We start from the raw sequence: 13,866 nt of genomic DNA, 5'->3' as shown, positions 1-13,866 counted from the left end.
CGCAGCACGCCAAGCCTCCCTGTCCATCACCAACTCCCAGAGTTCACTCAGACTCAGACTCAGTTCATCGAGTCAGTGATGCCATCCAGCCATCTCATCCTCAGTCTTCCCCTTCTTCTCCTGCCCCCAATCCCTCCCAGCATCACAGTCTTTTCCAATGAGTCAACTCTTCGCATGAGGTGGCCAAAGTACTGGAGCTTCAGCTTTAGCATCAGTCCTTCCAAAGAATACCCAGGACTGATCTCCTTCAGAATGGACTGGTTGGATCTCCTTGCAGTCCAAGCAACTCTCCAGAGTCTTCTCCAACACCACACTTCAAAAGCATTAATTCCTCGGCGCTCAGCCTTCTTCACAGTCCAACTCTCACATCCATACATGACCACAGGAAAAACCATAGCCTTGACTAGACGGACCTTAGTCGGCAAAGTAATGTCTCTGCTTTTGAATATGCTATCTAGGTTGGTCATAACTTTTCTTCCAAGGAGTAAGCGCCTTTTAATTTCATGGCTGCAATCACCATCTACAGTGATTTTGGAGCCCCCAAAAATAAAGTCTGACACTATTTCCACTGTTTCTCCATCTATTTCCCATGGAGTGATGGGACCGGATGCCATGATCTTCGTTTTTGAATGTTGAGCTTTAAGCCAACTTTTTCACTCTCCTCTTTTACTTTCAGAAACAAACAAAAACAGACAGCGAGGGTACCTGGTTACTAAACAAAATCTGTCAGCAGGAAGTGACTAGGGATGGTATTGGCTAGTTCTTTTTCATTGATACCTCAGAGTTTAACAGAAAGTTGAGAATGCTGGACCAGTAGAGCAGAAAATGCCTTACAAGCCCCCATTTCCAGCGTCCTCTGCCTCTTGGTAAATCCACAGACCAAAGTTCAATGGTATCCCCAAGTTTGCTCAATTCCTCTGTCAGCCAGCCATTCCCTGCTAGTGACCCCGTATTCTTTGGAAGATGAAAGATCTGCAAGTCCTTTTTGCCAAAAAGATTAATCCTGTCAAAATGTTTGCAAAGAAGTGATGAGAATGAAATGCCATTCATACACAGTCTGTGCCACACACATCCACGCAGTTCTCAGAATGGCATGTGTGTAAAGTGCTTCATATAGCTAAGTGTTTCTTAACCATAAACTCATATCAGCCTCAAGACAACTGTTTCGGTAAGTTACTGTCCAGATCTTGCTGATTTCTGAGAGGGTATGAGAGCGGGGGAGACTAACGGTAGAGATGTCAACTGACTCAACAAGAGTACTCAGAATTCAGGTATCCTGTTCCCCATCTATTGCATTCAACTACGTTAAAAAGTACAGAAGAGCTATGCTTATGCACACATGTTTGACCTTCTTGGACAATGTGAATGTATTGGAAATTTTTAAAAAATTGGATAGTTTGAAACTACTGATCAATCGAGTGGAAAGAATTACTGTGGATATAGATGTAAGCATTGCCTTGGGGTCTGTGGTATCTGGGACACAGGTGTGCTTTGTTATGTCAGGGGGGATTCAGGGCAATTAATGCTTTCTTTCTCCCATCCCCTATTTAGCACACAGCAAGGCTGGCCTGTGCCAGAATCCTCATGTGATCCTTGATTGCATTACAAAATATGATCAAAAGACTCCACCTCAATGGGCATGATTGTGCTGCTTGCTAAACTCAATGGCAATTTATTTAAATATGATACTCTGCAGGAGAACTCCTTCAAAGAAAAGGCACAACAGGCAGTTTATCATTTCCATGCGAGGCATTTCGAGTTATTGCCTCTTGAAAGCATTGGGGAAACAAGGATAATGCTGGTGGAAGAGTTAAAATGTGATATGATCATAAGCCCTACTCTCTATGAACAATGCTAGTTATGTCCTAGAGTTAATAGCTTGGTGGTCCCTTCTTAACACAAATCAGCCTTCCAAACAGAGGAAAGAGATGGGTGTGGGTGGTAAGGAAATTAGGAGCATAGATTCTAGACAATAATGCATCTGAGATAATCGGGTGATGCAAGCACATTGCTATCCAGTGTGTGGCAGAGTGCCTCTAATTCACTAAAAAGCCAAGTCAGGCAAATATAAATTAAAGCATGTGCAGGGCTGGATTGTAAAAAATAAGAGCAATTAGCATTGCAGTATGTGCACATCTGCAATAATCCTGTTTGATGCATCTTCTATTAATTAACTTTATTGGAAGAAAAAAAATCAGGTCAACAGAAGGAAATGCACAGCTTTTGGCCACTACAAAGCATTTCCAAACATTGACTGAGTTTGCCATGTAAATGTGTCAAATGTCCTCCTTTAAATCTAGAATAGAAAGGCAAAATGCCTCTCATTTGTAAAGCTGTGATTTTTTTTTAAGCCTACAAAGTTTAATTTTCAGATTTATTCATGTACTCATTTTCCTCCCTGGTGATGTGCTTCCTGTGTTTATGAGGGAACTTATGTTTAAAAAGTAGTTTGAATAACTTCATTTATTTACATATGAACTGCAACCCAATGAAGTCTAAGATCTGGAATATGTAATATGAAAAATTATAATTATGTTCATGAATCTGGAAATGCTTTATTGCATAATCTTAATTCAACAATGCTTTAAAGATTTCTGTATTCAAATATAGAAAATAAGATTTTAGATCTAAACCAACATATAAAGATTTAATAAACATATTTTTAAGGATGTAACAATTCTTTCCCAAGTATAAAAATCATTTAATTCCTGGTTTTATAGGCTGTTAAATATTTCTTAATAAATATTTGCAATTTTACCAGCATTCTCTGAAATTACTAGGAAAGAAAACCAAATTACATTTTCAGTAAATGGAATTGTTTTCTTAAACATATCACTGATTATATCTCACTCTTACAGTCAATCTGTTTTTAAAACAGGTCGCTCTCTAAAATAAAAATTCTACTTGGGAGGGAATGTTTATATCAAAAACCCAAAATTCTCTTTCTTAAGTAAAACCGGAAGTATTCTATGATTTTTAATTTATGTAAATTCATCCTTGTTTTTCTGATTCCAAATGGGCTTGCTTATAATAACTGATAACATTTGGTTTTTACTACCTTTCTTTTTCATTCAAATAAAGCAAATAACATGGCTATATATGAACAAATATACTAATTAATTGTCATTGTTTAATTCTTTTGACAAAACTCCAGTTCAAAGAAATACTTTTAAAAGTGTACTGTTACCATTCTATGACTATGTACTTGAGTAATGTCATCAAAGTTATATCTATAATTAAAGAACTTCCAGTCTTTCTATATTTGTAGATTTAAAAAATTTGCACCATTGTACTTAATCCAGTAAGACATTTCTCTCTAGATTAAGGTTAATTGTAATAATAAATTTTGCATTTAATCATTTCTTTTCAAATAAACCACTTTATTGATATCCTTATTAAAAATTCAAAATGTTTTCTGCATTAAAAAAGAGTTTTATAATGGAAACAAACATTTGAGGAAAAGTGTTATGCAATTTAATTAAATGTAATACAATAGAATAACAAAGCAGATGAAATGTGTCATCAATAGAAATTTGCTCTCTTGACTGATTTATGAATTTCAGTTTTTAAATGATTATTGCGAGATAATGTTAGAAAAAACTATAAAAATATATCCACTACAATCACTGAACTTTTGCATTCTGTGTTATGTACATAAAGGAGACATTTTTTTCCCTGAGACTGATCGGTATGAATATCCTGAATCTCTGGCCTCTGAAGTGAGAGATCAGAAAGACAGATGGCCTTCAAAGTATTGCTGCCCCATACACCATAAGCAAGTGAATATTGCTTCTAGAAACTGAGAATGTCATTTTTGTCAAGTACATATGGTTGAATGAATCTATACCACAGATTGGAATCTATACTGTCATTTTACAATTTGTGACTTTTGTCTATGTATTAAGGTTAGACAAGAACTGATGTTTACAAAGACTCTTATTTCGTATTTAAGGAAATGGGATTAGTGTCTCAGAATTGTACTAACCATGTGTGCCCTCTACAATATCATCTTGCCAATATTTTCTTTGTAAAATTCTTACACAAATGTGGACTGGGTACTACCTGCCACTCTTCAGAGGGAGGTCCTGGAGCCCCTTGGACACAGAGCCAGATCAGAGCTTCTGCATTAACTGTCCATTCCCTGGCTCCTTCTGGGTTCCAGCACACTCATAATGTTTCTTTAACATTGGGGTTTTTTGTGGTTTAATATTTCTAAAAGCAGTAAATTATTTCCAGTGTACGTAAAAAAAGACAAATTTCTCTGTGGTTCATGACCACAAAACAAAACAAGAAACAGAAATACTTCAGAACATGAATCCTAAGAAAAGTTTCAAGTTTTAAACTCTTACTTTGATGCCATATGTGAAAAAGGAAATTTCGATAAAGAACTATGAATTAGTATGTTAAAGAAGCCTTGAAACCAATATACATTCCTGTATCTATCATTTTCATTACCAGTAATGCTAATTGTTAGGTAAACACACACACTCATTGTTCTTTATAGGCATATAGCGTAGCTATGAGCTATTGAATATGATTAATATTGACTAGTAAAGATATCTTATGATTTAAGATAGACTCAATCTTCTCAATTTAAAAGATTTATAACAAATACTTTTTGAAACAAGAAAGTAGCAAAGTAAAACTAGTGGCAAATATCTTTTTATTTATTTTTATTTTTTTTGCAAATATCTTTTTAAAGCAATGATTTGTTACTCATTTATCACTGCTTTTATACTGGCTTCCAGAGCTCATTATTATTTCTCTTTTTAATTATAGTTGTTTGAATTTCAGAAAGAGTTTTAGGATTTTAAAATAATGCTTCACTTCACAATTTTTAAGTTATAGTTTTAGAAAATATATTTTACTTGATCTTACAGGATTTAAAATTTGGCATCTGACAGAAAATCTCTTGACAACCTAATTGACAATGGTAATTTAAAATTATATTTTATTGAAGCATCATTAGAGATATTATTATAGATCACAGAATGACAGAATGATAATGCTTGTGATAGTATTATGCTCCCAAATTTTAGAGAATCATACACTCAGGAAAATTCAGTTAATTGGCAAAACAGCACAGCTAATAACTTGTGGAGCTTAGATTTAGACTTGTTCTTTTTTTCTATTTATATTCTAAACTAATTTAACAAGTGGAACTTTTATTTGGGGCAAAATTAATAATGCAAGAAGTTCTCATAACCTTAAAACAAAGATACATATGCCAATGAAAAGGACAGCACTAAGTATTTCATTAGAGGAGAGCAAAACTCATGCTTAGATTATATGATAAAGCAGGAAAATTTTAAGCATCTTGCATTGTTTCATATTGCTAAACCTTCACCTTCTTTCTCAGATTTGGCCTCATTCATAGGAGAGCACTAAGCAATAGAGACTGTGGAAGAGAGAGATCAGTAATGACAAAATGCAGTTCATAGACTCTCAAACTCAGGCCAAGTAAGATAATCAAGTTTGTTATTTTTTTTCCATCATTGCTCCTGATTGTTTTTGCATATTTCTTCTGGTACAGATCAAAACTAAGCTGAGAACCTAGATGGTATGTACAGATAAAGAAAATGGGCATATCACTTAGAGATTTTTACCCCTGATATGATAAAATCAATGTCATATATGGAACAGCTTTTACCAAACTTTTTAAATTACATATTTAGATCTGAGAATTTCTTAGCTTAGAAAGATAGGAAGACACAGACCCACAATTTTTTTAATATATATAACTAACTACCAGTAAGCTGGACTAATGACAGATTATAGAATATTGGATACTAGAATTGCTCTAGAACTTCGCTTGGGCTTTTTTGTGACAATCCTTTACTATGAAAAATAGTTTTCATTTTAGAAACTCAAATTGAGTATTAAAGAAAAAAATAATTTTTGTTTAATAAGTATATAATTTATTAAATGTTTTGTTTCAAATGTATAATTATTCTCAGATGAAGAGTACAGTCTCATTTATTATGAAGTCCTCTCTTAAAATATATATTTATTCCTTCCATTAGCTCTCCTTACTGGAATAAAACAGAAGTTACTTTACTTGCAAAAGCAGAGCTGGATTCCCTGCCCCAAACCTGACAATGAGTTTTTAAATTAAAAGTAAATTATGATATGGTGTCCCAAGAGGATATTCAAACATTAATGTTAAGTAGAATGTCACAGTTAGAATTGTCAAACACTGAGTTAACAGTAAATCATACAGCGATGCCAAAGAGTAATAACCCAGACTTCAGGACTCTTCAGACTAATAATTATGATGTTGAGACAAATGACTATGTTTGGAGATAATGAGGCAAAAGGAAAATTCAGGAAAGAAAAGAAAATTAGTTATAAATAAGATATAAATGAAAAATGCTTTTAAGTTTTAAAATGTACACATGGCTTAGTTTAAAAATATATATCTATGTATATTCATTCTTATATATATATTTATTTATAATACATAAAACATTATACCTATACTTCCTGGCTGAGATCAACATATGGTCTCTTACTTAAAAGGAATGGAACTTAAAGATCAAGCTTCCACCTTCTATGTGCAGGGATATTCCTCTTTTCTTTCATTTTTTTTAACTCACTAATTTGACTATAAGTTGAGTGACTTTTCTGGGGAAGACCGGCCTACACACTTCTTTGTCTTCAACATTTCCAAAGCTGCTACTCTATTCTCCTTTCTTGCACTGGAGTCTTTTCTAATAAGCAGAAGGGTGCCATTTCTTAGAGATGTTTATGCTGAAAGGAGAAGGAGCAGATAGGTGGGATGTCGAAGAAACACAGCCATGCTATTGGTCTGGTAGATGTTACTACTGTTTCCAGCAGTAACAAAGACTCCACTGTGTGCCCTCGCGTAGGTCACATAACCTGCTGTGTCACAATTGCTCCACCTGCAAATTAGATAATCACCTTTGCCACCCATCTTCCTCTCAGGGCTGTTTTGAGAATGTCATAACTGGTCATTTGTTTGATCTATCCAAGAAACACTCAGTGCCCTTGGACCTCTGAATATGCATACCTAAGTGCAAGCTCAGATATGAAACTACATCCAACAGGAATGTTTCCTTACTGAAAGAGACAAAGGGCAGGCAATTGAAGAATGCCAGACCCAAATGACATCTTGAAGGTCTTTGAGATTCTCAGATGAAAGGCTTTATATAAAAATAAAGTATTGTTATTACCTAGGCAGAGAAAAATGCTTGCATTTTTCTATTAGCATTCAAGAGCCAAAATATAGTGGTGCCCTTTGCTCCCCTTTGATATTTCCTTTGCATTTAGTTTGATGACAGTATAGATAAATCCTCTGTTTGGTGCCATTGGACCTGGGTTACATTTCAGTATGTGGAAAATGACGAAATGAAAGAGAGAAGCCTTTGAAAGAAAGTGAAAATAAATGTAATAGCCAAAAGCCAAATAATAGTCAAAGTATATTTAAAGTCTATTAAAGAACAGCAGTCAGGGTATCAAATGCACACTCTCTCATCCTCTGTGGTCAGCCTACTATGTGGACCACCTGCCTTAAATTACACAAATTCACCACATCCCTGGAGTGAAGTGGGGAAGGCAGGAGAAAAATGGGGGTGGAGAAGCAGCTTTCTTCATTCATACTCATCATAGCAAATTTGAAATATTTTTAGAATGCCTCTTTTCAATTCACAGTCAATTATATTTCAGTCTCTAAACTGTCACTCTTGGGTTTGGAATATGTGTGCAGATATTGCATATATGCAATAAGTAGGTAACTTGGACTTTCAGTTTTTCAGTAGATACTGATTGACATGTGTTATTTAGTTATCAGTGATTATGCTGTTTTAGGAGGCAACAGGGCAAAGGAATATGGGGAAATGGAACCCCAGTTGGCAGGAGCAAGAGAAGATACCCTTCTGGGTGGACTGTCCCAGTGTGGTTAAGAAGCACATGTGGAGAGTCTGAGTCGGGAATCTTTCAGAGAAATCAAGTGGAATCAGTTTCACAGACATGAAAACACACTGATAACAAGCCAACCAGATTCCTTATTAAATTTGACAATGGCTGCTTTGGGGGTGCTAAGACTGCTACACATAGTTGTGAGGGGTGTTCACTGAACAAAGGCATTAGGTCCCCGGGGTCACGGAATCTGAAATCAGTGCAGCTCTGACTGATTTTCCAGGCAAGCCAGATGCCCTATACTCATTCACACAAATCATATAGGCAAATGACATCTGTGGGCTCCATACAAAAAGACACTCTAAAACACCTGAGTTAAATGTCTGACTACCAGCGTTTCAACAAATGTCTTATTTTGTGCTTACATGGGTTTTCATTCTAAACATAAACCTGAGAGACAAGTACGTGAATTCCTCTGCTCTAACAATATGGGACTGTCATATTGTCATTTTTTTCTTTTAGATTTGAATTTTGCCTCTCTACCTCAGTTTCCCTCTTAGTATTGATATAATGGTGATGTCAGTTCGAATCAACAGAAATGCCATGTGACAGGTGCTAAACAAGGTGCTGGGATTATAGTAGCGAGCTGGATAGGCATGTGTCTGCATGAAGCTTAAAGTCTAAGAAGCAACTATTAATCTATAGGTGGTGGTGGCTTAGTCACTAAGTCATGTCTCACTCTTGCGGCCCCGTGGATTGTAGCCTACCAGGCCCATTTGTCCACGAGATTCTCCAGGCAAGAAAGCCATTTCCTTCTCCAGGGGATCTTCCCAACCCAGGGACTGAATCCAGGTCTCTTGCATCACAGGCAGATTCTTTACTGACTTAGCTACGAGGGAAGCTCTGAAAGCTATAGGATTTTGCTACAAACTGATAAATGTGCATTCAAAAGAAATAAAAAATAGCAAAGGCAAAAAAAGGTGTTCTTGGACTCACTTCTACCCTCTCTTGTTGGGTTTCCATTCTTAGAATGCTAACCTCTCCACTCATATGCTTCTACAGTTAGGGAGTTCTAATTTTCTGTACTATTCTAAAATAGCAGAGAAAACTGGGGTGAAATAACCACTGTAAGGGCCACTGTGCACATGCAGCAAATATCCCCCAGATGAGACCAGCCTTCTGTGATTAGAGGTGACTTTGTTATGACGGGCATGATGCAGTCACTTCCACATAGCCTTCAGACCTTAGAGAGACCCTCAAGAAATGTTGTTGACTGAATAATCATGCCTCTGTTTAATGCAAGGCAGTGTCATAGTGGCCACCCACACGGTCTGTCATTTGGGGAAAAGCGTTTTTGGAAAAGTGAACAATTCGAAATTGCTTCTGCAAATCTACATGATATGTAACTCTTCCTGTACAATTAGACAGCTGAGTAGATATTTCACAGGAGTAAATGAGAGTCACTTGTGGCTATACATTTGAATAAATTCACACACTCTTTACCCTGGTTGTTATTCTTCAGAATTGTGCTGCCTATAGTCTGATTTCAAGTTGTTATTTGCATCAGTAACTCTGGAAAACAAAAACCCACTAGGAAAGCATGTCAGACAAGAATAGATCACAAATTCAAAATGCCTCTGGGATCCTTTGTAAAGAGTAGGAAAACTCACTTATGATCACTCTCTTTTGGTTCTGCCTCATTCCATAATCCCTTCATGAGGTAAACTCTACTCCTGGTTTGTCTACCCCACCAACAGTTTGTGCACATGCTAGTTAAATTATCTTTCTTTTTCCATCAGTTCTGAATTCATAAGAGTGTTCTTAGTGGTAATTATCCCTATAAACAGCAAAAATAATGGTCTCAGGGCATTTTTCCACAAACAAGGCTTTGTATCAGTAATTGTAAAAATCAAAATAAAATAAAAAGTCCTCTTAAAGGTGCACATATTCATAATACTACTATTGGAATTTTTAGTATAAAGACATACTCATTTTCAGTCTTAGGAAACAAAAAGATAAAACAGCAAAATAGGATTCTGGCCTTTACAGTTTACCAGGCGTTATGTGTATGCAGGGTAGTGTACAGCCTCACTTAAGAGACAGTTGTAGTCTTATATATTTTGTTTATGCAAAACTTTGTAGTAAAAGAGAAAGTTAATGAGCCTTGGGGAACAGTTGCTCAGTTGGAAGAAAATGGGTAGTTCTAGTATTCAGGCCAATTCTGGAGTTTACTAACCTGTGAAAATCTTAAAATCGTGCCTCCAAGTAAAGAAAAAAAGCACCGAACTAAGCCCAATTAGTCTTGGGCAAATATCCTAAACACTGTGGACCTCAGAGTCCTTTGCCGTAAATTAAATGGCTGAATTCAATGAATCTAAACCTTGAGAGAAATGGAGACTTCATAGCTATGATAGAGAGCCTACTGATAACCAACCAAGGAAGATACGTAAATCAGCATCCAGCTAAAATTGACAATGAGAACCTCTTGACTCAGGAAGCAGATAAGCAGTGTCCAGCAACTCTTGAAGGCATTGTGAGGTGAGTCACAGGGAAAATTGGAAATAATGACAAACATCAAATCAACTACCACTATCAGGATTTATCAAAGGACTTAGCCAACCAGGAGGTTAACCTGCAATTCAGCAGTAAAAGTCTGATGTTATTTCCTAGAACTCAGAAGTCCTATGCAAGCTTTGAGTGGAAAAGAAGCTGCTGCTCATTAAGTGGAAAAAGAGATCATTCCAAGTCACACACAAATGTTCTCATCACAGCTAACTACACAAATAACACCACCTGTGTTGCCTTCTAGTGTAAAGGGCCCTCTCTCAATATGGCAGAATTCTAGGTTGAAAAGAGTTATTTGGATGAAACATTTCAGAAGACAATTTGTGTTACTTATTAAAAATGGCCACATAAGTGTACACTTCTCCCCCTCCACCACTGAAATAACATTTGCTATGGTTACATCACAGACAGTCTTCTACAGAACATAAATGCCAAACACACAGTTCAACACTAATTTCTCCTTACATAGAATACAGATGACCCCTTTGACCACCAACCTGTCTTTCATGCTAGTTTTGGAAACTCTGTCAGGAAAAAATAAAAATTTCTGTGGCTTGTGGAACTTTAGGCAGGGGGTATAAGGTCTTGACCAGCAAATATGAAAATATATTGTTTGGTTTCCTCTCAATATCAATACTTAGTATCACATTTTAGGTCTTGTAAGTGCTCCCATATGTTTCAGAAATAATTAAATTTTTATTGACATTTTGGCCTGCCTCCTAAAGATGAATATCCTTCAGCTGTTAAACATTTGATAGGTTTGAAGTTGGGAAAGTTTTTTATTTAATATTTTTATGCTCTTGGATGTATACATACAAAAAAAGACAAGAGGTGACCTAAGTCTTTTGATGTAGGGATGGGAAATCTAGGAAAAAGGCAACAACTTTCAAAACCTCTCTAGCTGCCCTTGGAGAGAGAGGAGGCGGTGGGTGATCAGTGTGTGTCATGTGATGAAGCTTATCAAATCAGGATCCGTTCTACATAAACCAATCAACTCTGATCTAGTTCCTTGTTTTGTAACGTTATGAAGAACTCTTGAAGACTGCTTATACATTGGGAAATAAGGTTTCCAAAAAGGCCCTCAAGTGAATCCGTTCTCTTTCACCCAGGAAATCAGCTTGATGTTCCACTGGGAAAACAAACCGCTGACCTTCAAGCTACTAACATCGAAGGGATACAGAAGGCTAGAGGATGACGGTTCATCCAAAAAAAAAAAAAGAGTGAAATGGTCAGACACGGTTCCCCAAATAGATTCCCAGCCTTGTGGGATTCTAAACAAATAACCAGAATATCACTCGGGGCCAACCCTTCATCTGTAAGCAGACATTTGCCAGCGGTGCCCTGGCCTCGACCCCTCCTCACCGCTGGTTTTCAAGCCTCCCTGGCTAATGGCTAATTCCCTCCTTAATTTGCCTTCACCTTGGGAAAGAAGAAAGAAAACAAAGTTTTTCCTCTCCAGTTCCCAGTCGGTTACAATTCGAAAGGAGAAGGAATAGCTGGAAAACCTCCCTCGTGGAAAAAGCGTCCGCTGGAGGCTACGGTGGGTCGGTCCCACCTTTGGCTTCAGGTTGACAGATGTGTTTCGCGCGTTCTCAGTGCCGCGGGCCTGGGGTCCCCTAAACTCGCGCTAGCGTTCGCCGGGTCTGAGCTGCCCGCTGCTCACCCCCTCCCATCCCCGCAGCGGTGCATATTTCAACTTTTCAGCTTCCCGGTGGAACTCACAGTAATTGAGTCGGCAGGGTTATTTTTCCTGGCCTCGCCTCGCGGCCCAGAGACTGCAGGGAGCTTTCGAGAAGACATCGCCTCCTACCCCGCGACGCCCCGGCAGCTTCTGAGCGCCGCCCGGGCCTCCGCCCCGCGGGAACCAGGAGAGCGACTCTCTCAGCCTCGGCCAGAAGGCTGAGGCCGGAGGGTGAAACCACCAGGGGTCCCAACGGAGGGCTTATTCCCTCCCCGCTTCACATGTGGGGTCAAATCGCATTAACACCAAACCACCAACGGGGCAGTAGCAGGTGGTTAATTGCAAAAAACAGAGTTAACAGCAAGAGACTAACTTTACAGGAGGGGTGACTTGGTTTCCCTCCGTAGGTTTGTCATCATAAAAAAAGAAGATCCCTCCTTCCTCCTTAGTTGGAAGGCGGGGAAAGGTTATCTGCGGGTCCGGGAGAAGGCTGGTGCACACAGTCGGTTTAGGGTGACCGGCAGCCAGGCACGGTAGGCGCGCGGGCTTCCATCCGCGCGGCTATTGGAAGCAGATTTCGCTTACCCCTGTCTGGAAGGTAAGAGCTTTGGCATCTGGAAGCGTCAGAAAGGAGCCTTTTGCCATAAATCATCCTGAAAAGCATTCAAATCAGACAAGCGTCTAGAGACCCCTTAGACACTCCGCCCCCCAAATCCTAGATCAAAGTGCAATTCCTGGAACCATAAACACCTATTATAAGCAAAATCCTGCTTATCTGGAGGATGCTAAAACTGAGGAGAAAAGACGGGGTAAGAGGGCATTTGTCGCTGTAAATCCCCTGCACAAAATTCACGAAGTCTATCTTTTAACATCGTCAACTGCTTTCTTGGAGGCAGCCAACCACAGCGCTTCTAAACTCGCCCAATGCGCGTTTCTGGAGTCCTCCGAACAGCTGGCGGGAGCGTTTAGCACCCGGGACTGGACATTCGTTTTCGCTTGTTTTTTCAACCAGCAGAAGCAGGTGCGAGAGAGTCCGGGGTTTGGGAGGTGGGAGGCAGAGAAAGAAAATCCACTTGGTGCTAGTTCAGAGGACTGCAACCTCTCCTTACATAACACTAGGGCTGCAAACCTAGGAGTACGAAACGTAACAAAACGAGCAGAAATCACACGCGCCCAGACAATTTCTGCTCTCGCTGAGCTCTCAGGGTAGCTGCGTTACATTTGCACAGTAACGCTTAGCAAATTTCTGAGATCTCTAAAGGGGGATCGTCAGAGGGACGAGAACACTAAGAGGGGACCTGGAAGGGAGATGTCTTCGATTCTGAGACGGCAGTTTTCTCGCCTCGGAAATGAAAAGACCCTAACTTCCCCACGACTTCCCTGATCAATCCAGAGTCAACCGAGCGTAATGAAATCTGTAGTCTGGACGGAGCATGGATGGCCCGGGCAGGCGTGTAGGGCGGAAGCTAGGGGTGGGGGTGGGGTAGGGGGTGCGGGGAGGACCGTACTGCAGGAGAGACCTCCCCCCACATACATTCCCTGCTGGGAGATGCGCTGAGCGCGCGGATACCGCGAGATGGGGCATCGTGAACCTAGCTGGCTGCGAGCGGACTCCGGGGCTGAGATTATTCGACACGTGTCTTTTACCCCTCACAATCCATTTCCTATGCGTGATTTACTAACGGACCACTTTGATCAGGCTCGGTTTCATCTGTCCACTACTTACAGATGACAGACGAGGC

This window comes from Capra hircus, chromosome 4 (assembly GCF_001704415.2).
Source record: "Capra hircus breed San Clemente chromosome 4, ASM170441v1, whole genome shotgun sequence".
Classification (NCBI taxonomy): Eukaryota; Metazoa; Chordata; class Mammalia; order Artiodactyla; family Bovidae; genus Capra; species Capra hircus.
This window is presented reverse-complemented; position numbering follows the sequence as displayed.